The sequence below is a fragment of the Anopheles gambiae genome, chromosome 3, assembly GCF_943734735.2.
Source record: "Anopheles gambiae chromosome 3, idAnoGambNW_F1_1, whole genome shotgun sequence".
In the NCBI taxonomy this organism is placed as follows: Eukaryota; Metazoa; Arthropoda; class Insecta; order Diptera; family Culicidae; genus Anopheles; species Anopheles gambiae.
The window spans coordinates 31,950,017-31,974,739 of record NC_064602.1 but is presented as its reverse complement, the minus strand read 5'-3'; the positions used below and the strand labels follow the sequence as shown (position 1 = coordinate 31,974,739).

Below are 24,723 nucleotides of genomic sequence, written 5' to 3'. Positions count from 1 at the left end.
GCTCCAGTGGCCTTCAGAGGCTGCAACAAAGAAGGCTGGCCCCATCCATAGGTGATGGAGAGCGAACAAAACAAAAAAAATGGATACCGTTCAGCTTCTTTGGGTGGAAAAAGATCGTGTAACTTGAAACCCGCCCCGGCCTGACATTTGCTCCAAATGACTCACACTCACTTTCTACTGCGGGGTGCCGTGCGGGCTTTTCAGAGTCAGAAAAGGGTTCCTCGCCTCGTTTTTTTTTCACCCCCGCCGAACGATAAGAACACCCAATCGGAAAGGTCAGCCTTATTAGAGCTGGACCGATCTTATGCTGATTAACGGTCACTTTTAAAGGCACTGGCAGTAGTAGTTCCCTGCCTTTGATTTGTTTCCCAACAAAAAAGGCACCCAGCAAACAAGACAACATTCGCCATTTCAATTCATATTATTAAGCTTATAGGGTAAGGCATACATAAATTTTGTTCTGTCAAACGCTAGATTCCAACAGGCAGCAGCTGGAGGCAAGAGAAGAAAAAAACTACACTGCTAGAACATTCATCACGTGCCAATTACCGAAGGGAAACAATACGTTACGGCCCTGTCCGTAACATGTTTGCAGCGACGGGCGGGTTACATTTCATCGATCGGTCTCGATGTGGAGCGAAATTTGGACAGCGATCCGCTTGGCGCTTAAGGCCATTTACCCGACCGATGAATCATACACCCCGGTTCGATACCGAACCGAATCATCATGTAGGTTGGTTGCTAAGGGTTCGTTGCTTGCTTACACGTGTGTTGTCTCCTTTCCCTACTTCAGCAAACAGCTGTTCTCGATCGCAGAAACGTGTGGGGAGCAACATAAAACACACGAAACAAACCAACAAAAAATCGGTAGACCCACATTGATCCAGTTCTGAAGACAACGCAATGACCCTCGCCCCTCTCTCTCTTTCCTGCTCTCGTTGTGGCCACACATACACACACAAGCTCCAAGCCTCCAGGGTACAACTTTCGCAAGAGAAGACAGTGGAGGTGGACGAAAGAAATAAATAAAAAAAAACGGCCACCACACGATTTCCCTCTCCAGTGCTTTTTCCCGGGGGCGCAAGCTGAAAACTGGCCTCCCTTGAACCGGTAAAGGAGGGGGGTCTCTTTCAAGCGGTCAGTGAACGGTGCCCCCTCGCTCAACTTCTTGGGCAAAAACAGATGTCCAAAATCTCGACACGGAACGGACACAGCGCGCGGTTCGCCGGTTCACCCTGCATCTGCGCGAAAGGGTTGTCGCTACCAAGACGTAAAATAGATCACCAAATGGGGCTCCCCACCACTAGCTGCTGGCAAAATCTGGGCAAGCAGGCAGCAAAACAGCTGAGCCACCAATGGCACACTGTATATTTCGCAAGTCACCGATTTCGTTACCCTTTTCGTACCTTTGAACTACCGAAATCGGTGGTGCCCGGGCAGCGCAGAAGAGAAAGGTGACGACCATTTTCGGATGACGACCCCTTGGGTTGCCGTTCGAAGAGCAACGGGGAAGAACCAACAAAAAAAAACAAACCCAGCTTCCCCTTCGCTCGTGTTGGGAAATTGGTTCAAATTTGTAGCTCTCTGCGGCGATTGCAAACATCGTCGATCGTGCACAAAGCGAAGGGAGTCGCTCCCTACTACTCCCACCTAGCAGTCCACCGCGAATGGCCTTGTGCCACGGGTTAGGGTTGCCCCGGAACAGGGCACAAACCGCACGCAGGGTGCACATTTTTCATATCGCCCCAAGAGCGGGGAAGAGGTCAACCTCACCGCGTCCGCAGCAAACGGCGGTGTCGACCGAGATCGTTTAACGATCACCGTTCTAGGCACTGGTTTTGGGGAGTGGAGTGCTTAGCTGCTGTGTATTTGCATTGTGGAGCGCGAATGAGATATCGCGCGGCACTAAATGAGAGGTGGAGCAGTAACTGGTCCACTTATAATTAAATTAAGACTTCAATTGTGTGTTGGGTTAGCCGGCAACGGTTAAGTGGTAGCCTTCGGTAATGACTGATAATTACAGAATCGGGTGGGTTTTTGAGGTACCCAGCGAGGCCTAAGGATTTGGGAAAAGTGCAACAGTTTGAAGTTGACTCGGGAGTACAGTGGCAGACAATTGAATGAGTGCATCTTAATTTTGAAGTCAATTTCGGTATCTGTTGTATAAAGCACTAAAGACTAGATATCATGCCCATAATCCTGTCCCATTTTTCTCAGGCTTATATTAGATATCAGTTCGATGTGAGTCGAGAAAAGTAACAAATCACCACAAAAAATCTTCACCTCTACCAGGCCGTGGAATCTATTGTAGTGAAGTGGAACTCCTAAGAAAACTTTTTCCGAAATATTGAAATATCTCTATTCGAAGACACATATGTTACTCAATCAAATTCAGAATTTTAAGAACATATGTTTCATAGGCTCTGCTGAATCGATTATTGATGCTGTGTAACATGTACTTACCACAAAATTCTTCAATTTGTGCTTGTTTACAGTTAGCTTCATACAATAACCAGTTATTTGCGGTCTAAATTGGTAAATCTAAGGCTCTAAATTGGTACGAAAGATACTACAAATTCAGAAAATTGAGTTTTAAACTGATTTTTCTTCCAAAACAACAAACATAGAGCATAGAATTTCTTTCCACGAAATTATTTGTATCCTCATTACCAAATATTTAGCTTGAAAGGATTGACGATTGAGCCAACCCAAAATTCAAGATATGCCCCCCAATGCACTTATAACCATTCCAGTCACTGTATCATCATACAAATCGTTTGCTTCTAGAGATCTCTTAAATCCTTAACTGCAGTACAAAATTCAACTTCTTCGTAGCCTTGCAGTTTCTTCAGCAAACTTGCACCTCCAAACCAAACCTAGCGCCTTGCCAGCAGCCAGCAAGCGTTCAGCGATCAACCAGCCTAATCCACGTCCACAAGACACACGTTAGAATAGGCTCGAAACAGTGCGGGCGACCGACCGCGCTCACACACAAGTTGCAACAACTCTCGCTCACCTTCGCACCGAAAAGGCGCACCTTTCGAATCCGCCTGCAGGTCGGCGAAGAAATTAAATGCACACACATGCCAACCGTACACACTGACGTGAATGCACCGCCGCCACCACCATCACCACCGACTGTTTCGGAGTGCCAACCAGCAGGCTTGTGTCCGTTTATGCTGCTGCTGCCGCTGCTTAGGAAGGTGACTTGCGGGGGGGTGTAGCGGACAAGTTCTTGAAGTATAGCACACAAGACGCGGTACCACCGAGGAGTGTCAATTTTCAATGCAATCCGGCTGCATTTTTTCCGAGCCCCCTATGCCCTGCCCCCGCTGCGCTCGCTTTGCGTACTGATTCCCTTCACGGGAGGGTTTTTTTTTGTATTTGTTGCTTTTCTATACCAATTCCCACTCGTTTGAATAACGTCGTTGGAAAAGCTGACTCCCCTAAGCATCGAGGGCAAGCCTGAGCGACACACGGTGGTTTGTTCTTGGCCGTCTTTGCTACCCATATCAGAGCGGTTAAATCGACGGGTTTAGAATGGCAAAATGGTAGTTGGGGTAAAGTAATAATTTAACGACTTAAGTGTTGACGGCAAAGCTTAGCTAAACGGTAGATACGCCACACAGACCAAACTTTCAGCATTACCAGAGCATTCAGATTTGATGGTCTTACGCGGTTTTATGCCACTTGTTAAGCGAGATGAGATGATGATCGTTACTTTAGCTGCCACTTGTTCCAACTTCAAACCCCATCGTGTTCGTGTAAATTAACGCGCGACACAAGAGGTGCTGCAGTGCTTTGGGGAAGATCTTGTGCTGCATTGATTGGACTGGAAATTGCATCGTTATGGCAAAGCTTTAGAGCTTTAGAGAGCTTGCAGATATGCAAGAGGACGTGCGAAGGTTATGCAAATATCAACTGGTTGTGGCGCTGGTGGATGATGGCATTGAAGCGTTAGATTGAGTGATAGGAATTCGATTCAAATATGTATAGAAACACATCATTAGACGTTACGAAAGGTGTATTACGAGTTTTCCCAGTAGAAACTATCTAAAAGCAGGGTTCGTCAGAGGAAATTCTGAGCATCTCAATACTGCTCAAAAGCTTGTAAAAGAACAAGATGTCTGCGATAGAGATCAGTGTTGATTGTTGATGATTGTTGTTAATAGATATGAGCTTATGAACTACTACAATAACTTGAATTGTAGTAAATACTGCTAAATAATCCAGACAACTTGGAAAAAAGTGATCTCCTAAATCTCTCAAGATCTCCTCAAACTCACTCCAGACACTTTCTATGCGCCTGGAAGGAGTGTTAAAAACCGATTTCTGAGCCAACGGATAAACCCAACAAACAAAAAACAATCAAGAGCACAACAAAATGAAACTCGAAACGAAATGGCTCAAAACCGTGGGACCCATATCTCGCATCCACCACCGGTTGGTTCTCCTCCTGCGAACCGGCCGTGCCCCGGGCCGCTCGGCTTCTTGAACCATTGATCCATCGGAGTGCGATCACCATGATCACGATCATCGGAGCCGCTTTCGTGAAGCAAACACCACCACCATCACCAACAGCAACAGCAGCAACGGCAACCAAAAACCTGAAAGAGAAGGCAACCCCATATGCACGCCTGTCGCTGATGTGTCCGTGTCGGACGCGGTGCGTGCCTCGCTGCAGCTAAATTGCAGTAACGGGAACCGGGGCGATCCGGGCGAACCGACGACTGGCTGGCCTTCGCTCCTTTCTAACCCCGCACAGCCCAAAAGCTCCGATGATGTTTCTTTGCCGTTTTTTTTACTCCCCACTTCTTCTTCTTCTCCTCCGTTGCTTCCCCACCACCTCACCACCATTGATGATGTTTGCGCGATGTCAGCCTTTTTCGAGCCAACAGCAAAAAAACAAACCATCTCACGTAAGAGCCCGCGAGCTCTATTCGGCGGTAGAAGACAAAAAAAAACGACTAATTTACCGAAACGAAAACAACACCAACAAGCAGCAGAAGAAAAAAGCAGAACAAATAATTATCTACCGGCCGATGTATTAATATCGAAGCCTAAAAATAAACCGACCGAAAAAAACCGATTAATAATCGCCTTCAAATGTGTGGTGCAGCTACAGCGGTTACAAGTGCATGTTGCACACTGTACAGTGACGTGCGCGTGTTTTGCGCAGAGCTGCTGATTGATTTCTGCACTCAGCTTCGCTCGGATTGCATCACAAGCACGCACGCGATCACACGCTCATTCTTTGCTACAAGAGAGGAAGGCACAGAGAAAGAGAGAGAGAGAGAGATGTTGCAAAACCGAATCGGCGGTTGCATCACTGAGTTGAAGGTGGTAGGGAGCAATGCAAAAGCAAACCAACGGAGACGTACGGCCGGGATGCAATTAAAATCGTTTTCTGAATGGATGATGCAAAGAAACGCACACACAGCCTGTTCGTAAAGAGTCTGTCCAAACCGTCCTTGTATCATTTAGGTGGGGACAATCTTAGTAGCAAAGTACACACAGTAGCGCTTTTATTTTAACAGCTGAAAATTCACCGGACCGAAGTTGGGGTTTCGGACTTGTGTATGGTTCTGGTTTGTTTTGACGGGGAATATTGTTTGTTTTTTATTTGCAAATATCATCAAAAGCATGCTAACGAGCGACCACAAGTGGTTTCGAGCGGGGCTGTTCGCGACGGCCCATCAGGGTCAGCGATTTTGGGGGACAAAGGGCGGGACAACGCCAGACGAAAACAACAACGAACGAGTCTCTCGCTGCACTCGAAATGATTGTGCGAATTGTTTCGACGGTAGCATCCGCAAGAGATGAAAAGAGATTTTTCGTAGAATTTCATTTTTAAGAAAAACATGCCGAAATGCCCGTTTGATGTTTATCTTCTTGTCTCTGCGGACGAAAGAGGATTATGTTTTTAACAGATTTGCAAAGTAATAATTTGTATCCTTGCCCTTTGGCTGCCTAGCTTTCGTCGTAAAGGTACAGCAAAGAAGGGAAGCATGACAGTGTTTTTTTTTTATTATTTAGCCATATACTTTTGTAATATGATCAAATATACTGAAGTTTTATAGATCAAACGATAGTAAAATTAGCCTCCCGGAGAGATCATTATCATTTTCTATCAAATTAAACCCTCTAAACGACTTTTAATGTCTTTTCACGATAATATTATGTCAAGAACTTTAGATAAGAAATCATTATACAATGAAAGTCATATTTCTCTATCTAAGAAATGCAATTTATATTATTCAAGGAATAAAATTCGTATTTAAGCACTTAAAACTGCTTAGAACACTCAAATCATAGTAAAGCACTAATCACTCCAGAAAAAGGAGAAGCAACCTGCCCTTGCCATCCAATCCGCTTCGCACTGTACCATCCAATTGACTGATCTTCGGTCATTGTACGCGTAGCGGAACTTGGGGCAAGTGTGCCACCTTAAGCATTTCAAGTTTATTTATTTATTTATTTATTGAAGATAATTGCGTGGCGCGCGCAGGGGCCTTTGCAATATTAAAATAAAGTAATACTTAAAATAACCTTACTTGCTATATATTTGAAAACAGACATGAACATTTAAACGTGGCAACTGTAATGTTGAAGTCAAAAAAGCAGTAGAACTTATTGAAAGCTTTACACATTGAAATAATTGGATCATGAGCTCCTCTGGAAGTACGGGCCCGGTCTATTTTGATCAGAAAATTTCGAGGACGTAGTGCGTGGTCAGGGGCGTACAAATTTATTTTAAGAAGAAGCTCGGGAGCATCAATTTCGCCTTTTATTAATTTTGCTACAAAAACTGCTTGTGCTACCTCCCTACGTCTCTCTAAGGACTGCAATCCTAGAAGAAGCCGTCTAGTTTGATAGGTTAGAGGCTGGTCCATGTTCCACCGTAAGGTTCTTATAGCTATTTTTGTGAATTTTTTCTGAATTCGCTCAATTCGTGTGGACCAGTTGTTAGTGTGCGGAGACCATGTTACAACATTAAATTCAAGTACGGACCGGACTAACGCGACAAACAGTTGTTTTAAACAGAAAGGGTCATTAAAATCAGATGTCAGACGATGAATAAAACCAAGCTGCCGATATGCTTTGTCGATGACGTACGAATATTGTTGACGGAAGGAGAGTGCTGAGTCAAGAATAGTGCCGAGGTCCTTAGTTTCTATGTTACGTGGGATTATACACGAGTCAAGATTATAGTCTCGCTTGATAGGGTCTTTTTTACGAGTAAAACTAATCACGCAACACTTATTGACACACAAGGATAGCGAGTTCGCAGAGCACCAATTGCTAAATACGTCTAGGCTGTGCTGGAGAGTCGAGCTGTCCGAATCATTTCTAATGGTCGCATAAATCTTGATATCGTCCGCATACATAAGCAAACATTGATTTGGGAGCGCAAATACAACATCATTAATAAATAGGATAAACAATACTGGGCCAATGTTACTTCCCTGTGGGACACCGGACGAACTAACGAACACGTTGGACAAGCACTTATTGATTTTAACACAGTATGATCTTTGGTTTAAATATGATTTTAACCATATGACTAGATTATTATGAAAGCCAAGCCGGCTCAGTTTTGCAAGGAGTATGTCATGGTTAATCCGATCAAATGCTGACATGAAATCAGTATAAATTGCATCAATCTGTGACTTGCCGTCCATTGCCGTAAGGCATTCAGACACGAATTGAACGAGATTGGTCGACACCGATCGTTTGGGAACAAATCCGTGCTGGCTTGGACTGATATAATTCAAGCCACCCCTGACTAACGCTTCCTGGACAAGAATTTCGAGTATTTTTGCTGATGCACATAGGGAAGTTACGCCACGATAATTAGATATAACATGTCTCGGACCTTTTTTATGAACGGGTGTCATCCACGAAGACTTCCACATAGTAGGATATGTAGAACTGTGCAGAGAAAGCTTAAACAGATGAACCAGTGGCTCTGAAAGATAAGTTGAGCACTTCTGTAAGACTATTGCTGGGATCCCGTCCGGACCCGGGATAAATGAGGGTTTAATTTGTTTGATTGCATTTTGTACCGATTGTACCGAGAACATCCGCGGGTGTGTGCTGCAGGGCAGTTGCAATATTAATTGGTGACGAAGATTGAAGGTCGAAAACTGAACTAAATTTTTTGGCAAAGAGCTGACTGATTTCAAGTTCACTTGTGGCTTTCTCGGTGTCTAGTGACATTACTGACGGGATTTTTGCATTTTTCCTCTTACGGTTAACGAAAGAAAATATTTTAGTCGGATCGTTGGATATACTTCGTTGAAGTTTGTTGATATAGATTCTATACAGATGCCTGTTGAATCTTCTATAGTTGCCACTAACAGTGTTAAACAATAGTCTGTCGGAGTGAAGATTAGACTTTATGAGACAATGTAAAGCTCTATTTTTCGCAGATTTAAGTCTTTTTAACTCTCTATTGCCCCACGGGGGACCGGAAGCTGCACGCTCTTGTAAAGTAGGGCAGCATTTTTGAAGGACTAGACCAACCTTAATTTGAAAGGAGTCGATTGCCGAATCGATTGATAAGGTGGGATTGCTATCATAATTAAGGAATGACCAGTCAGTATTGGCAAAAGCGTCAATCATTTTTGGGAAATCAGCTTTTCTAAAATCGAGATGTCTCAAGCTGTTCGATCCAGTGGCTTCCGTAGCAGTCTGGGTTGTTGATGGAAGTGTAATATTGACCAGCAAGCTCGGATGATATCGGTCTTCCTCAGTTAAACAATCTATGGAACGGAAAATTCTCATACCATTCTCAATTATACGCGGGCTTACGAATATAAGATCAAGTAAAGACCCATGATTGTTTACATTATTATTGACCTGAGATAGTCCCACAAAGCTGAGAGTATCAAGCAGTTGGGAGCAGGCTGGGGATACACGGGATCTCTGAATGTTGACATGTAGAGAACCGTGAGTGTCACATAGCCAAGAAAGGCCTGGTTGATTGAAGTCTCCCAACACGAGGATCGTGTCTTGTGGATATTTCTCAGAAATTTCCATAAGTGATGAACAGTAAGCGGCAACATATTCGGTATTATTACTAAGAATCGGTGGAACGTAAACGGTACCGATTATTACGAATGAAGTGCCAACACGCATGCGGATCCAGATACTTTCGGTTGATGAGGTCGCAACAGTGATTACTGAGGGACGATGCATGGTTTTAGCCGCAATCAGTACCCCTCCCCCTCGGGTTTTCTGGCTATTTGAGGAGTTACGGTCCATTCGGAAAACATCATATCGGTCATCGAAGAGTGCAGACGAGGCAATGTCATCCTTGAGCCAGGTTTCTGTGATCGCGATGATATCAAAAGAACAGCTTGAAGATGCACTGAAGAAACTCGAGAGTTTTGTCCGTAGACCTCGGGTGTTTTGGTAATACACGGAAAGCTCAGATATGCAAGAATAATTTTGTCGAAAAATAGTGGAGGCAAACCCTGCTGGGTTGACATTAGCGCCACGTATTTGTGTGAGTGTTGGATCGGCATCATTTTGATCGTTCTGCTCATAATTTGTTACGGATTCGTGATCATTTGGGTGAATTTGGGTAAGAACATGAGCGCATTCATTCGTTGATGGAGGAGTAATATTCAGGTGAGAGCAATCACTTTTAATGAAAGGTGAGCCGGATTCCGTGTTCTTGTGTTCAAGTGCCGTCCTCGTTTGATAAATATGCGTGTGTGTGTGCGTGACGTTAGAGATTAGTGCAGGATTCGGTGGAGCAGAATGTGCACGCACACAAGCACTACTTAGTTCGTTTGCGGTGTGGGTGAGGCTCGTGGAGTGTGTGCCGACAGGATTGTTCGGTTCGGCGATTGCGGTGATCGCGTATTTTGTGTCGCAGAAAAGGTTGTAGGGGATGAAAGTCCCGTAGGTGGGTGTAGGCGAAAATTTGCAGTTGGTTGTTGCAATCGGTAATCAACAAATTCACGCACCGATAGACCAATTGGCCAGGTGTCCGGGGAGAGTGCACATTCTCTTATAGAAGCAGGCACTAACACTTTGAATGACAGGAATGAGAGTGTTGCTGTGTTTGTGCCCCGGCGTACAAGGCAATATGCTGTGACGTCTTCGATGGATAAAGCTTGCTTGACCATTTGAACAATTTGGTCAGTGGTGGTATCCGGAGAAAGTCGGGAAATGTACAAAGCACATTTCTGCACCGAAGATTGAGCAGGAACTATTTTGATCGCGAATGATGCGGTGTCTTTTTTTGTGCCAGTGATTGTGGGTGGTGGGCGAATCTTACGGTTGGGTTCATCGATAGGCTGTGTAGTTTTGAATTGGCAATTATTGTTTAGGTTGTTGATGGAAGTAGCACGAAATGTAAACATTGAACGGTTGTCGTTGATGACATCAGAAAACAATCGTTTCGATGGATTTGTGCGGCGTATTTTTGCGGGTGGGTGACTACTTCGTGGCGTATTATGATCGAGCTGAGTCATACGTGCGAATCCAGTTCTAATCTCGTTTGTTAATGGTTCGATTACGGATTTAATGCTCTCAGCAACTGTTGTTAAAGCCGTCTGGAAACCAGATTGAATGGCTGCGTTCTTAACAAATTTGGTGCGCGGATTCAACAAAACATTATTACAGCCACTGCAGCACCAGTGAATTTGTTTGTATTCAGAGATGCGCTGGAGTAAGTCTGCGGGTATAGAAGAGCAGCGCCGATGGAATGGAGAGTTGCATAAGCAACAGCTAATGAATGCTTCCGTGATTTCCGTGGTGCAAGAGTTGCAGATGTTTGCCATTATTAGGGAACGATGTATCTTGGCTATGATGACAGCAATGTTGATTGTAGCGATGGCGGCAGGGATGGGCGAAGGCGCGACCAGGTTGGAAAGCGAAATTAGCACGAGATTATCGAGAGTTGGAACGGTTGAACTTTATTCCAATATCGCGATGATGTTTATGGATGCAATGGTATTCACAAAAACTAAAACTTATATGATGAATAGCGTGAATTTTTGACAAAAACACGGAGCGCTATATGAATGCGACTATTACGTCAAACGTCAAAGTTATAACTCATTAAAACATGTTTTTCAAAAGCCGATTTCAATCTCATAACCATTTTACATCTATTTCCTCACTTATAAATGAGTTTCGCTTGAAAAAAGAGCAAACAAAACAGTTTTTGAAGTGTTTTAAAAAGGATCCAAAAAGACGTTCTTTTTTGGGCTATGGGGCAAGAGTGCCACTCGTATGGGGCAAGACGGCCACCTGGTTAAAATAACCGTATTTCTTAGATAATTGGAAATTATTACGTTTGTACCACTAGTGTATGTATTCCTACATGTATTTAGTCACCAATGAACCCTTTTTGACCACCAACTGTACCACAATATGGTTTGTTACTGTTCTGTTTTTCTGGCGTGGAATCCGCTCACAATAGCGCACCATTCCGCAGCACGCTACAACGATGTTTACATTTTTGACAGCTCGCGCCTATGAAAGATGGTGGCACACTTGCCCCAAACAGAGATGGCACACTTGCCCCAAAAGTTGTAACTTTTTTGAAATTGAATTTTTCAGTGACAAAAAAAAAGTTTTTTTCGACTAAACCCACAAAAAATTACACGTTTTCTTAGCTATACGGTGGTGTAAATATTTTCTCGGTTGATTGTTCGCATGATTTTTGAGAGCTTATTTGGTTGGATTAAAAAATTATAATATTCTGCTCTATTTTGAAACTCAATATAAATAAGTTCAAAACAATGGGAAATATCGATTGGTCTATATGAAATTAGGCTCAGAATACTTAGTCATTGGAAAGCAACCAACTGTATACACAATTGATCATTAAACTAAAGTTTTTAAGGAAAAATGCTTGGTGGCACTCTTGCCCCGTATGGCACACTTGCCCCAAATTCCGCTACTGCTCAGACGCCAAAAAACGAACGTTAAAATAACGTTACATTGGGGAAAATTTCGGAGTTTTCCCAATGACTGTTTCTTGAGAGAATAAAAAGCAAAACCTCTACACACCCGCCAGACAAACGATTATGGTTCTTTTTTTTCCTCCCCGGTCGAAAAACCTTGCCTTGCGTACACCCAGAGGAAGAAAACGGGAGAAAAGCAGAGCATTTTGAAAACATCAAACAAGCCAACGACCTGCCATCAGTCGCAACACAACGAAATGCGAAAAAAACGCGATCGACGTGCAGTGAAAAGTGATCCTCACGATCGGTCCGCAATTTTCGAACCTTTTTCTCCACATACACACAGAGACACAAACACACACATACACACTCGATCGGTCGTTTGCACACACACACACCACTTCCTCCCAGAGAGGATCCACCGCGAACAGAGCGAAATGTACTCGCGTGACGGTTTATGTTTTTTTTTTGGGGTGGTTGAATTCTCATTCCATTAGAATGCGATTTGTGTTCTTTGCAAGTGTGTATTTGTGTGTGTAAATCGACATTTCAGTGACCTTGAACTTTTGCAAAAAGCACCCCAAACTGTGTGTGTGTGTGTGTCTCTCTGTCTCTCTCTCTCTCTCTCCGCAGTTTCTCTTCAATTCCGTTCTATCGGTTCTCTTTCGCCGGCTTGCTTCCCCGCAACAAGGTGCGTGCTTCCGTTCTTTTTTGTTGCGAGTTGTGCGTTGCCTTTTTCGTCAGCCAAACACAACGCATTCTTGGAAGGCATTTGACTTTTCGCGTTTTGCTTTGCGAGATGAGTTTTTTTTTTTTTGGTTACGTTTTGCCAACACGTTTGGAGCATATTATTATTATTATTTCTTCTTGTGATGGACTTTGTCTTGTCTTTGACGGTAGGGGAAGTTGGAACGGAAAAGCATGATGTTGGGTGCTCGGGGCGGGGTTGCACTCTACTTTCCCCATTGCCCTCCCTTCGGTTGCGCAACGACCTCAGCAGCAGCAAGGCCCAAAAACGAGATCGTCTTGTTGGCACGTCTCTCGAACGAACCGTGGCGCAAACGTGAACTGCGCGTAGAAATGAATCATCTTTCGCGCACAAAAAAAAATACAACCTCACACACCGCTCTTTATTGCAGGTTCGTTCGTTGCTCCCTTGTTGCTCGGGGCGAGGGCGAGAAGATGATTAGCCGGCTCGATAAAGTCATGATTAAGCATAAAACAGACGACTTGGTCGTTGATTCCTTTGACGTTAGGTGGGATGGCCGGTGCGAGAACACACATGCCTGCCGCAAACCAGTAAGCCGGGAAGATTGTTTAAACCGCGTCAAACGAAATTAGCTGCAAAATGGTTACCCCGAGGGGATAGGAACGAGCGAGATATCTAAAAAGGGTATCTTAACAGATGCCATTTCAAAAGTTTAGTATTTATTGTCCTACAATGTTTTAAAAAATATGTTTTAATGGCTCCTTTCAAAACGAACCTTTTGGAACTTAAGTCTAAAGGTCACAAGTTAAGAGACATCTTTTGGGGTGCACTTAACCACATAGTGACGTGAGTTCTAAGAACTCAGGATGAATGAGTTAATCCTTCAACGCACTCTCTTAGAATCTTGAAAAATAGAGCAGGTGAGTTGTTTAGAGTTAATGTGATGTAAAGAGTTCTTTAACTCACGAATCAATGAACTCACCTTGAGTGAGGCACTGGTAAGTATGTCGGACTTAGCTCTCACAAGAGTTATTCAACTTCAATATCCTGTGAGTGAGGTTCAATTCAGCGCGAAGAGATCTGAATCATTAATTGAAGTATGTGATGTGCAACTGTGAGTGAGTTGCTAGTCTTCGCAAGGAGTTAAATCACTTATGGAGAACGAACTCTCAAAGAGTTATTGAACTCTTCATGTTTGATTCCTTGCGAGTTAGTTACTAGTATCGACATAAAGTGTCAAATCTCTCAACAAGATTTAGCTCTTTGTAGAGCTAGTCAACTTACTGTCGTTGAGTTACTATTCAACAATTGAGTTACTACTTCAAGAGCTATTGAACTCACGATTTGTTTGATTTGTTGTGGTTGAGTTGCAACTCATCACTAGCAGTTAAATTATTTATAAACAATCTACACTGGGAAGAGTTATTTCACTCTAAGACAAATAAATTCCAACGAGTGAGTTACTAGTAGGCATGAAGAGTAAAACTACTCATCAAAATGTATTACTCGAAAGAGTATTTTCAAATACGAATAATTCTATTTACTGTAATTCACTCACAACTGAGTGTAGATAGTGTCAAATTGCATAAAGAGATATAACGCTCAAAAGAGATATTAAGCTCAAGAATGGCTTGATTTACTTTAAACAAGTTATTAGACATTGAAAGGATATTATTTACTAATAGAGGATCAACTCTCGCAAGAGGCATTTAACTCAAAGTTGAGTGTACATCAATTGAGTGAGTTACTAGTCGGTGCAAAGAGACAATTCAGACATCAATACTCTCGAATGAATTATTGAACTCGAATTGAATGATTGTTATTTGCCAGAAGAAATTTGAATCGTAATTGAGTCGCAAACTAACTCTTTGTGATGAGTTCATTCAATACAGTGCAATTTTCTCAGTGGCGTACGTCACAATGATTGTTTTTCCCTTTTTTTACAACCAAATATAATCTTTCAATAATGCAATATGAAGCAACATAATCAGCTTAACAACAGCTTTGTTTGCAAAGACAATAGCAAAAAACTGATCCACCCATATGGAGTCACTAACTTGAGTGTGGTTAATTAGAAGCCATCAAGATGCTGCATTGATGCTACCCAGTGAGAAAATAAACCACTTATTAACGAATCTAACAAAACAAACAAACAAACAAATGCTTCCCTCGAATCCGACAAACGATCGAAGAACAAAAAACAACGGCCAAACTGGAATGGAAGTCATCGCGTCAGGAAGCAAAGCTATCCATCAAAGGCAAACGCCTAAACACACACACAAACATGCGAACAAAAAAGCAGCAGTTGGGCGAGCGGCAAAGAGCAGGTCGCCGGCTTGGTGGTGATGATAGTGTGTAGGGGCAAAAGACCTTGAAGGACTTTTCGGCCGTCTTACTCTTCTCGTGTGTCGGCCGCCCGGTGTCGTCAGGCAGCAACAGCAAGTGTTTGCTAGAGGGCGCATTACGCCCTGTGTTTATGTGTGTGTGTGTGTGCGTGCCTCAGAGCACATACACACACACACAGAGAGGGAGAGAAAAAAAAACCTTTTGCCAAAGGTCGATGACGTAGCCTGGCAGCTCTCGGGACGCTCGTGATGAAGGAAAAGAACCGAAAATGAAACGAAAACGCCGCACAAAACACGGCCCGTAAAGTGTTCCCGAATAGCCCGAACGAAGGGCGCAATCGAGAAGGGACCGGCAGCGCTTAAGCAGCGATGCACACGCCCGAAAATAGAAGCGCCAGACGTCGTCGTGCGGGGCAGACGCGATCGTTAGTTTCTGCGATCTGCACGGAACCGGTTCGCGTACAGTTTTTTGAGGGGTTTGAGGTTTGAAAATGATAATTATTTTTCGAGTGTGTGTGCGTGTGTTCTCAAAAAAAGCGTAGGATTCCTCACTCCATCAGGTGGTTTTTTCTTAGCAAAAAGCGGGCACCGGCAACACGGGAGGACATCTTTGCAACACAGTTGACGGAAACGATCACCCACGTTTCGCTCACTTTGCACTCATCAACCCACCGTCTGCATTTATATTTTTGTTCTTTTGCTCTCTCTTTTTTTACCCTCAACTAACCCGAAAACAACATCAAAAAAGGTTCTCTCTTGCGTGTCTCGCATTCCTTCCGTTCCCGCTAGAGAGCGTGCGTAGACGCGCGCAACACCGAGCGTCGATCGCGTCGAGCTCGCCGCGGCGCACACATGTGTATGGGTGTGAGGGTGGTTTCCTGTACATGATCACACGCATTTGAATGCGGCAGACGAAAAAGAACAACGCACACACACACACTCAACCTCATCAAGGACACCGATCCCATTCGCCAAGGTCAAATCGTGGCGGCTCGGTCGAACAAAATAAACACAACGCGGCGCGGCAAATGGCGCGGCTGCTTCAGAGGGGGGGTGAGAATTTATTCAATGGAATGGTGTTTCGTGCTTCCTTTTCTCTCTCTCTCCCACTCTTACTCTATAACCCCTTGTGCTTTCCCTTCCTTCCTTAAATGGCCGTTCCTTCAGCTCCATTGGCCAAGGCGGGCAGTAATCGGTCAATGTGAACAGGTCGACGATTTCGCCAAAACAAAAAAGAAGTGACGATCCATGATGGACGAAAAGAGTACACGATTGTGTGGGGGATAAAACGCACACGCCTGCCGTCAAAATGGCCTCCTTCCCATACTACAGGAAATGGACATCCTCGAGAGGTTTTTTTGTCAGACGTTCCGTGGCAGCGTGGGAAGATGACCGTCCCGATCTGTACAATATGCAATCTTTATGCAGATTACACGGATTGTGGTGCTGTTTTGGTTCTTTTTTTTCAGTTCCAACACTCCACTCAGTTTGAGTGATTTAAATAAAAGAAAGAAGAAAAAACACAAACCGGGTTGAATTTGCATGCCGAAAGAGGCGTGCAACGGATGTCCTTGAGAGTGACCTTGAAATTTTGTTGAATATATACAGATAACTCTGACGGAGTGTTGTTTTAAGCCAGAAGAAGGCTTTAATTTCGCTTTAACAGAAGAAATCGGATTCTTTGGCTTTGAAGCGGAGATGACTAATGTACATGGAGGCAGAGAGGTTTAATTCTTTTTTAGACAGCTCTGTAGTTGTTTGACATTTTCGAACGAAATTGGATATCTTTCGACATTGAAACGATACTGGAAACAAGATCACGGATATGGTGTCTGATCGTTGGAACAATTTAAACAGAAGCGGATGATCATATCGTTCATATCGAATGGAAACTGATCAGCAATTTATACAGATCTTTACAAGTTTTGTAAAAAATGATTTGATATTTGGATATAATTTCAAATAGAAATTTGACAGCATCGTAGTTCGTTCGAAGCTCCATGTTGAAATTTGTTTTATTATTTAAATTACGATTCTTCTATTGAAGTTTAAGCAATGGAATAAAGGTAATTAAAACTTCAGCCAATGTTGAAATGAAATAAATAATTGATTTTTTCAAATAATTTAATACACAGAACTTTTTATTGATATTGGGATACATTAAGGATCTATATTTATTCTTCATATGTCATTCGTATCTGTAACCAATAAAAGGAAAGCTACACAACATCAGTATTGGAGTCTATCTTAATCGGGACTTTAGCCTGGATGTTTCTAGGCTTGATTTGATAATGGTTAGACCACATAACGGAGCTTACAATCAATTGAAAATACTTGTCTTAAATAATGTTGCGAGGATTTTCAACAAATGAATGTCATATAATTTCCATTCATTCCTCTTTCTCATTCCAAGGAATTTTCAATCAGGATGACTTTTCTGATTTATTAGAATAATTCACAATCCGAAAAATGTAAATGTATTTTAATGTTTTGAGGATCTTGTTGCTCTAATAATCTCTAAACTCCCAATCCAGATCTCCAGACCTCATGGACGCAGTAAGGACTGAATGACTCGTCCAATAAGGTCGTCCAATTAAGTCTGATATGCTCATAATTTGCTAATATGTTGCTACATATCTATTATTTCTATAGAAACCTTGGATGGTTTTGAGAAACATTGGAGATGTCTTCGCATCTCAAGGTGCTGCCATGGCAATGCCATGTGACCGACATGGCAATTTCTAAGTTATCCTAAGTATCCCGGATGTTGATACAAATTTATAAAACTTAAGAGAGTCGTTTTGTGCAACCTTAAGATGTTTGAAAATGTAAAAAAAAAGCAAATAATGCTAACTTTTAGACGAAACTTACCCTTTTATAAACAAACACGCGACCGGCAGCAACGACATCGCTCTTGTTGCCACGAACGAGTTAATCCTTTGCCGCCTCCGTCACTCCCCCTAACACCGCTGGCACTTTTCCCGCAACCACGGCCACCACCACCACCACCACCACTAATCCTTGCTTGCACTGTGTCGTCGTCTAGCCGCGAACCTAATCTCGTATGCATGTGGGTTTGTGAGCGGGGGGGCGCGCGCAGAGGTTGTGAAGGACCGTATGTGAATTGTATATTTGTGTACTAAATGTGTGTATGTGTACTGCCCGCGACCTAAACTGCCGAAAAAACACCTACGAGCTGGTAAAGAAAATGGGTATGTTTTGTTTAAAAAAATGAGAATTTTCACACTGCTACTGATTCAAGAAAATCACTACTAAATAGCGGTCTCCTGGTACACGTATCCTACACACACAAACACACTCATTTAAACCGTACAAAGAAAGAAAAAAAACTCAAAAAGGCTCCACCATAATGGCTCCTCCAGCACCGCAGGCACTAACAGTGGAGGCTAATATTTTTTCACCAACAACGGCGGCCGTTTTGGCCTTTTCCGTTTTGAAGGCGCTTCTTCGTCTCTTCGCTTCCAACAGCAGCAGCAGGCGCAGAGTTTATTGACATTAAAAAAGCACACTACCACTACCAAAGCATTCAAACACAATAAGAGCGCGCGCGTATATACACACACAAACACAAATACCGATACAGCTTCATGTACGCACTTGATGCGGTGTGCCATCTTCATGGTGTGTGTGTATGTGTGTGTGGAGCACACCCGACAGGTAACCAGAAACACATCATCCCCTACATACATATTCCCCCTTTGCGCTCTTTTCGGCGCTCCTCGCCATGTGCACCAAGGTGTGCACAGGTAGATCGGGTAGGGCTTCTTGTTCTTCTTTTTTTGTTTCGCACTTTTACACTCTTCTTCGTTGCGTTCGTTGCGTGCGGCTGCTTTTTCTCTCTTTCACTCTCACACACTCTCTTCTCTTTTGCGTGGAAAGCGTGCTTGTTCGTCGCCAAGCGTCGTCGTGGTAGTCGTCGTCGTCGCACAAGAACCCGTTGAACGGGCCACCCACCACCAATAACCACCCCTCCACCCCCGAATCTACCCCTTTTTCTTTTCGCACAACAATCGGCGGTAGTAGTAGTAGTAGTGAGGTACACACACACAAACACACGCACGCATACACACCACCTTAAGGAAAAGCCCGTGTCCAAATACTGCCCACGAACACTTCACAACTCTCGATGGGGTTCCGTTTTTTGTTTCGCGAAATGATGCCTTGGGCTTCTTCATATGTATATATGTGTGTGGGAGTGTTTTTTGTTCTTTTTTTAAAATCGCGTTTTAAAAAGATTTTTCGCCTAATTTTGAGGGTAATTTTACAAACCAACTCCCTGAACGCTACGCAGCCTACTGCGAATTGCAGGGTTTTTGTGCAATGTATTGTGCGCGCAACACACAAAGGAGAAACGGAAACAGTACAGAAGCATACACTATGCTGATGCAATTTTTTTATGTTTTGCCTTCGGTTTGTAAACACACGTACAGACAGACACACACACACGTGCAAAAGTGCACACTTGCAGGGTTATGGTCCCCCTGTCACATCGTTTCAATGGACTGCTGCTGCTTTCTTTTCTGGTCTGGCCAAGCTTTCTTTTATGCTCATCTCTTTCTCTCGCCTCTTGCCGGCCTGCTCTGACCCGTGTCTGTCTGCTGCGCAAACACATTCACGCACACACACGCTCGCACGCATACACTCTTCGCACTGCTCTCTTCTTCAAACACACATACAAAACAGTGGAGTACGGTCTGAACTTGAACTTTCGCAATGCGCAACGGGCGAAACGGGATGGGAGAGACTGTTTCTGCTTCCTGCTTTTTTTGTTGTTGCTGCTTTTATGTTGGGAAGCACATCACCCGCCGTACCTATAGGTGTGGGATGATGAGGGGATTGAAAAGCAAGAAATGTTGCCTTATTTTTGCACAATTTGTTTCTTTGAAATATTGTACATTTTTTCACACAGGTGACTTTAAGTGTTAGTTGTAGCTCGATTTTGTTTGCAGTCGAGTCGAGACACTTGTTATGCTTCCTTTCACCCTTCACTATGCTATAAATCACGCACACACACGCACACCCATAGACAGGCGCACTTCATAGCGGATTGACTTCTTTTCCTTTGTCGTGGGCGATTGTTGTAAAATTAAAGCACACAAACTCAACGCCAAATGATGATTTTGGGACGAGTTGATGGAGCACAGCCTGCTAGCTGTGATGGCTAAACGGAAGAGGGGAGGGCCTCCCAAATGCCCAAAACCACCCCCCGTGCAACATCATCCAAAAGGGAAATCACGGAAACCGGTTTTTGGTGCGTAGTTATTTGACAACCTTTTTTTTGCTTATTCCCTTTTTGTAACACTTTTACACTTTGAATTTATAGAAGTTTGTTCTTTTATTTTACGCATATTTGTTTTTTTCTTGTACATATTTTCAAAACTAATTTCACAACAGTAAAACATGCCTACAAAATAGTGTCACATGCACTGTTGCTTGCTGTCGATTGGTTCCTAATTTATTAGCAACCCTTAAGCAACACTCATTAACCGTAATGTATACAAACTAAAGCACTATAATTTTACGGATATTCACACCTTTCAATCATCAGACGTACTCGAAAAATGTTTTTGTGGCGCGTTTCCCACACCAACTACCGGAGAGTGCGCACACATCCGCCTCGTTCGACGCGTAAAACCAGATTGAACGCGCGGCTGCAGGGCTCGATCGTGCAGCAGCACATTCCGAGTTGCCTACGCTTCGGCCGACCGACAAGCCGAAGCATAGATTGCGATGGATGGAAATGAGACCGAAAGAAAGAGAGAGAGAGAGAGAGAGAGAGAGAGAAAGAAAGAAAAAGAGAGAGAGAGAGAGAGTAGAGAGAGAGAGAGAAAGAGAAAGAGAGCGTGAGTCGCTACACGAGCGAAGTAGCCTTTGGTACGCTTCACTCCCAGTGGGGAAGGGATGGGTGGCCCAATCCACCAAAGAGGGTTAGCATATGATTTTCTTTCGATTATGTTATGTTATTTATTTGTTGGTGTGATTTGCAAACAGCTACAGGTAGAGAACGCACCAGTAAATTTATTCTTTTTATTGATTTATTAAGCAAAGATGAATTTTATAGTCTGAGGAAAATCTAAATCCACTAAATATTTACAAAAATAAAAAAAAAACTACTTAGCTATAAATACCCAACGCTGTAAAAAATATCAATAGTGATTTACAGTCTGAGGGGTGAAGTTGGATTTTCTGTCAACTTTCCAATCCTTTAATTTATACAATCTGAACTTACTGGTTGAACTTCGATTCCCTGCCAACTATTGAATATGTGCTTTTTAGTAGGCACGTTTTTCCATACAAATTTTTTCGTTACATACGTTTTTTCCATACAATCCAGAAATTTTTCTCGGCAAGCCATGAGATATTTGTAAAATTTTCAAAAACCGGTGTTTCAATACAAACGCATGCTTTTTAATTAAACTGTCAGCCAACTATCAAGCGTTCCACTAAAAAGCATGCCAACTAAAAAGTGTTCAACTATTGAATTCTGACTGTATTATATTAACTTAAAGTGTTCGGGCTTGAAAGTGTTTTTTTTTATATTTCATTAAATGGAGTTTCCATACTTTAAAAATCATGATGTTAGAAACTTTAACTTCAATTGCCTACTATTGCATTTAAACCTTTTAATTTAAACGTTTTTTCATAAAAAAAACCTCAATGAGAATGATATTTGACTGTAACGCAACACGAATCGAAACGGCATTTGACAGCACGTGCGATAAATTCGAATCCGATGGTGGTGTCAGTAATCAACTTTATAAAAGCGTTCAACTAATGGATTCAAATTGAACTTTTTTGTGTTGAACTAAACGAAGGTTTTCACAAAATAATGATGACAGTTTGCATTGTTTTTAAATTTTTGCATCCGTTACTCAGTTTGCGTCGTTTACCAACAGATGGCGCTTTTATGAGTAAAGCATTTTGCTATTTGGGAGACGATCCCTGCCGCTCCGTGGGAGAACGAAACATGCGTCAAATGTTTCGTTATTTTAAATTTGACGTATCGCCTTCGTTCAATCTAGTGATGGTAGCCGAACGTTCAGAACCTACCGAGGTGGATCCATTTCCCGTTCTGGTTCGAACCTATGTTCCTGTAATTTAAATCCGCATATTTAATATTTTGCTAGAGATTGATTTTTTAGATAAAATTCTGAAAAATGTTAATCAAATTCTTTATTTATCGATTCCATTTTTTTAAATGTTTTTTTCTGACGAGCATCCAATTTAACATATGACCATAAATGTCATAATTATGTCAAATTATCGTTGGCTTATCGTGAAACACCTGTGCAATAGCATTTTGTTGCATTTTACCATAGAACAAGGTTCACCACAACTTCATTTTTCCATTATCCGTTCCTTGCTGTTGACCAACTGGTTCCGCTCCGCTCCAACATAGTGTGCTGCCCTGCCATCCCTAGCTCAGCTGCCGCTCGCGTATATACATTTTGACGTTTTCCCCCATTTTGACGTATTGTGTTCCACAGCGTCGTTGCGGTCAGACGTGTGCGTGTACGCGTAGCGCGTGTGTGAGTTTTTTATACCTCTCTCTCCCTCAACATTCGAAACAAACCATAAGCAAATCCAAAAATCAAAAGCTTACCTGCGAAGTAATGGACGCACAGTGCAAAAAGGGCCAAGTGTGAGGTGAAGAATTGATTGTTTTTGAGTGAAGCGTGTGTTCTTCGTGTACACCGTCTAAGGAAGAGAAGTGTCGGTGCAAAAAGATTAATCACATTCTGATTACTGCGCTCGGGAAGCGGTGAGTGTGTGTGCGGAGAAGTGGGCCTTCCGATTGTGTGTGTGTGTGTGTGGTGAGAAGTGTTCTGTGAAGTGCCCCTTCGATTGTAATTAGTGTTGCGGTAAGGAAAGAATAAGGCGTTTAGTGCGTGTAAAAATAAAGTTAAGAGCAAAGCAAGGCAAGCTTTTGGTGCAAATTGATCATCATCCGTGGCCTACTCTATACAGTATGCCGCAGATGCAGGCGGGGTTTGCTTAATTAATCCCGCACTGTGCGTGTGTGTGTGTGTGTGCGAACGAGTGCGTGAAGCTGTATAAAGCAGAACAAAAGCAACGAAACAGGAACCATCAACGCTCTAATCAAGACGCCGGAAGCTGCAAGCGACATCCAGGAGGATACAAAAAACAACAGAAGAAGCACAACAAAAAACAACAGCAGCAGCTGCAATTGAATGTAAATATATGGCAAACAACCCCAAATATGCATCATCCAAATATGCACAAAACCAGGAGAGGGAGCACACGGCTGCTTCCTTCTTTCTTGTTCGATCACTCTTCATCACACGATGACGCCCGGGTTTGTGCGAGAAGAGGGTACGAAGAGAGCGAGAGGCAGGAGACACCATAACCTTGCGGGATTCTTGCCGTGCGCGTTTGAGTGTGTGCGTGCAGTCCGCGCGCTCGCGTGTGTGCAGCAAAAGCGGCATGGCGAATGGGGCGACGCCAGAGCAAGAGAAAAAACGGGGGAAAAGAACATTTTCCTCCGAGCCAACGCATCACGGGCGACGAACGAATCGTTTGGTTGGCAAAAAAGGAGAAGGAACTTGAAAGGTTAACTCTTTCCCCTTTTTGTTTTAGGGCCGAATGGGGATTGTTGCCGCTTCCGAATGCACCAACGCACACACACACGTATGAAGATGATGCCCCCAAAACCACATCCGGTGCAAAAGGCTCCCGTGGTGCGTGGTGTTTGCCACATCATGTGTGTGCTGTGATGAAGCCGTCTGGGGCACTGTGGCCACATTGGAGTGCGGCTTGGCATGGCTTGCCGTCGTGTCATGTCACGCTACGCACAAGCGCCAACTACCACCATCCCGCCCCAACATGCCCAGGAGGGAGGGCAGACAAATTGCATAATGCGTGTGCGATTTCTTGATGTTTGTTATTGGCACTTTGGAGCAGGAGAAGGAGGCCTTTTTCTTTACGTGGTGTGTGTGTGTATGCATTTCACATTTACTAGTGTTTGTGTGTCGGGGCGGCTGACACGGATGGCGCTATTTTTTTGCACCGTTTGCTTTGATACGTGCTTCTTTTGGGGGTTATGTTGCTGGTTACGCTGGATTTAGCAACCGGCCCCCTTCAATGCCGCCGACCATCCAAGTGTGCGAGAGATGAAGTTTCTAGGTTCCATGTACGCACACGCACACACAGACAGATACAACAGCATCGAGAGAGAGAGACGCCATGTGCACTGGGATATGATTGGTGTGTGCACTTTTGGCCACTTTTGGCATCTCCAGCGTGTGTGTGTGCCTTTGACGCGATCTTAACGAGATTTGCAAATCGCTTACAAACGTTGGCAAGAACCTGCTTCCACCCCGGGGAGTGGTGGTGGCAGACCGTAAAAAGGCAAAACAAGAATCGCAAAACCTCTACCACCTCTTAGCACTGCTGCATCCGGTGCGAATGTGTGGCTCTGTTTGTGTGTGTGCTATGCGGAAAATGGGCACTGCAGCAACTGCATCAATTGCAGTCCCCCTTAAAAGGTGTCGGTCGTAGGTGGGTCGGTTGTGTTCTCGGCTCGGTGTGCTAGAAGTGGATGGGAAGCGGAGGAGGTAGGTGGTTGACATTTCTCCCCCGGCTGGAGCTGGAGCGGGGGCCACTTTTTGCAATGACGTAATTACCCCGCTTCCTTCCCGGGCGAGGAAAACCCCCCACCACCCCGACGGGCTGCACCAGTATTGAATAATGCAACAAACAT

General features: G+C 43.5%; 2 protein-coding genes across 4 annotated transcripts in view; one reads left to right on the top strand and one right to left on the bottom strand.

The window, feature by feature from the left end:
- The window catches only part of LOC1271305 (nuclear hormone receptor FTZ-F1 beta), a 46,862-nt gene extending 26,166 nt beyond the window's left edge, over window positions 1–20,696 (bottom strand). The window contains exons 1-2 of one of the 3 annotated variants that reach the window (XM_061656040.1): window positions 20,557–20,696; window positions 17,853–18,177 (exon numbers count right to left, since the gene is read on the bottom strand). The gene's annotated coding sequence lies outside the window, so the exon portion shown is untranslated. Of the gene's footprint in view, window positions 1–17,852; window positions 18,178–20,410 lie in introns of all 3 variants that reach the window. The other 2 variants (XM_061656039.1, XM_061656042.1) reach the window with 2 other exon arrangements.
- A 1,773-nt stretch (window positions 20,697–22,469) lies between these two features.
- The window catches only part of LOC1271296 (klarsicht protein), a 191,108-nt gene continuing 188,854 nt past the window's right edge, over window positions 22,470–24,723 (top strand). Inside the window, exon 1 of the mRNA XM_061657941.1 lies at window positions 22,470–23,196. The gene's annotated coding sequence lies outside the window, so the exon portion shown is untranslated. The remainder of the gene's footprint in view (window positions 23,197–24,723) is intronic.